This window comes from Stegastes partitus, unplaced genomic scaffold, assembly GCF_000690725.1.
Source record: "Stegastes partitus isolate 25-593 unplaced genomic scaffold, Stegastes_partitus-1.0.2 Scaffold491, whole genome shotgun sequence".
NCBI lineage: Eukaryota > Metazoa > Chordata > Actinopteri > Pomacentridae > Stegastes > Stegastes partitus.
In genome coordinates, this window is record NW_007578222.1 from 389,247 (window position 1) to 392,305 (window position 3,059).

Below are 3,059 nucleotides of genomic sequence, written 5' to 3' on the forward strand. Positions count from 1 at the left end.
TCTTTATTTCACTCACTGTGGGACTTGTAGCTCCAACTGGCTGCACCTTTGTTGAATTTGTCACTTTAAAGTTTGTGAACACTTATGGAAACACTTGTTTTATGTTTCATGTGTTAATTAACTGACATGATTTTGTAGAAATCTGAGTCTTTTTGTTAAGTCTTGTCAAAAAAGCCAAATTAAATGGACCATGGTTCAATGTTGAAAAGGGACAAACCTTCCAATGGGGTGGATACTTTAGTAGATGTGTTTGTTCCACACTGAGGTCTGAACATCGGGTCATGGGGGTTAAACGTGTCGTCTGATGCACAGAACCTCATGAAAGCAATCTGATGTGTTTTCAGACACAGTTGGTAAATGTAGGACGTTACCCACAATGCAGGACATGTCGAGGCGTCTCCTGAAGTGGAGGCATCATGCGGGATTGTGAGACAGGAATGAAGATAAGGCGACATCAGGCCTTCATCGGTGGGTCGGCCTGCTGTCTGCTGGTTCGGGTTATCTCAGGAAGGGCACAGTTACACCTGCAGGTTACATGAAGGTGTTTGGGTTTGGACCCACAGAAAAATGTCTGGGAGATAAAGACGTCGGGACGAAACACGCTCAGCAGCAGGAGAAGGGGTTTAGACCCCAGTTTAAGTTCAGGCCGGACCGAATGTCACCGCTGTTCCACCTGCAGGATGCATGGAGGGGTTGCTGGAGTCCAACAGCATCAGTGGTTCCAGCAGCCAGAGTGTCTCCCTGTGTTGTAATATTGCTTTATTGAAATATTTAAAGGCACATTTCAGCCATTTTTAACACCTTAAAAAGCCTGAACTCACTGCTGACTCATTGCATCTGTTCACATGAAAAGTGTGGCACCTTAATATGTACAATATAGATTAGTAAAGTCAACAGTTCATGCTTCCAAATGTAATTATCTGTGGTGCTGTGATGTTTACATGAGAAGTTGGTAACTTTCTAAACCTACCGATACAAGTGGGAAGTCATTACGGAAAATTTTAGACTAAGAAGACCAAAAAAGACGAGGAAGACGAGGCCGAAGCTTTAAATCAGCCTGACTACACCCTGAGCTGAGTTTTGTTCCTGCCGACTTTGATGGATCATATTGATTCGTTTCTATAAATCAATATAAAGCTTCTGTCTTCTTGTGTTTTCTCTCTGCAGGTTTGTCACTGCAGCGGAAAGTCTCTCTGCCACTGTGACGGCGTCAAAGGTCAAAAGGTGAGAAGCTCAGAAGCCCAGTTAGCTCGCAAAATGCTAATTTAGAAGGCTAGTTAGCTTTGGGAAGGCCAGTCTTTTTTTACTCAGTTTTAGAAGCCCAGTTAGCTTTTTGAAAGCTGCTTTAGCGGGCTAGAGGGCTACTTAGAAGGCCAGGTAATGTTTAGAAGGCTAGTTTAGAAGGCCAGTTAGCTTTTAGGAGGTTGCTTTAGATTTTCTTTTCTTTTGAAGACTAGCTAACCTTTGGAAAGCTTGTTTAGAAGGCTAGTTTAGATGGATAGCTAGGTTTCAGAAGGCTTGTTTAGAAGTCCAGTTAACTTTTAGAAGGCCAGTTAAACTTTAGAAGGCTAGTTTAGAAGGCTAGTTAAACTCTAGACGGCTAGTTTAGAGAGTTAGCTAACTTTTAGAAGGCTGGTTTAGAAGAGCATTTAGACTCTAGAAGGCTAGCTTAGAAGGCAAGTTAGCTTTTAGGAGGCTACTTTAGATGGATAGATAACTTTCAGAAGTTTACTTTTGATTTTCTTTAAGAAAGCTACTGTAGAAGGCTAGCTAGCTTTTGGAAAGCTTTTTTAGAAGGCTAGTTTAGAGGGCTAGTTTAGATGGTTAGCTAGGTTTTAGANCCTCATTATGGAACAAAATCCGGATTTAATGTTCAGACTGTGACACCTGTATGGATGTAAAACTGGTTTTTGTTTGAGCTTTTGTTGTTTTGTGTTGTTTGTCTCATTCTTTTGTACCTCTCTTTAGTCGTTATGCGTCTCATTTGTGTCATTTTTTTGTCCTGTTTTCATCATTTTGTCTCTCGTTCGTGTTGTTTCACGTCTCTGTCAGAAAGTTTTGTCACTTTTCTGTTGTTCTGACTCATTCTGGATCAGAAACCAGATCCAGTGTTCAGACTGTGACACCTGGATGGACGTAGATCTGATCTGGTGTCAGCTTCTAGCAGAACTCAGACGTGTTCTTCCTCCTATAGAGCAGCAGATTAATTCACTCGAGAAGCTGAAATCAAAGAATTTACCTGCAACAATAAACAACGAATCATCAGAAGTAGTTTGTAGCATCTATATTAAAACTAAAATCCACTTAATGCACAAATAATAACAATAATAACAATAACAATAATAATAATAATAATAATAATAATAAACTGGTCTGTTTAACTACGTTTCTGTGAACTTCTGCTTCACTAAAATGATGCCTGCAGTAGTTTTTTAGTTCTCGTTGCGCCTCTGAAGGCGATAAACCGACGGCCGCCCTGCAGGAGGTCCTTCTGAACAATTTCACCTATTTTTATTTTTTTTTTTAACTGCGGAAATAAAAGAATGTATAAAGAATGCGAGGCAGGAAATAAAAGCTGTCTGTCCGTCTGTGTGCAGTCAGACAGACGGACGGACGGACAGACAGGCGGGTGGGTCTCTGTTGTTTTAGCTCGTCTGTTTTCTGTTTCGGCCTTTTGTGCTGCTCTGCTGTTATTTCTGACCGGTCGGTCTGTGCAGCTCCTCTTGTTGGGACGAACCAACGCCGACCGCGACCCAGAAGTGACTCATGAGGACGAGTTTGTGGACGACTGGCGCAAAGAAAAAGTCCCAAAGAGCAAAGAAGGACGCCGACGCACTCGAAAAACTAATTAACGGTCAATTTATTTAGACTTTACTGACAAGAATTAAAAAAAAACAGACTTTCATGTCAAAGTGAAATTAAATTTCTACAATGAAAATATGAAACATAAAATAAGTCATAACATCAGAATTCACCTCCATCAGTGTTTAGTAGATACAGCTTTGATCCTGTTGGTCTCCATCAGCCTGAACATCTGGACAGTTTCACCTCAATCTTCT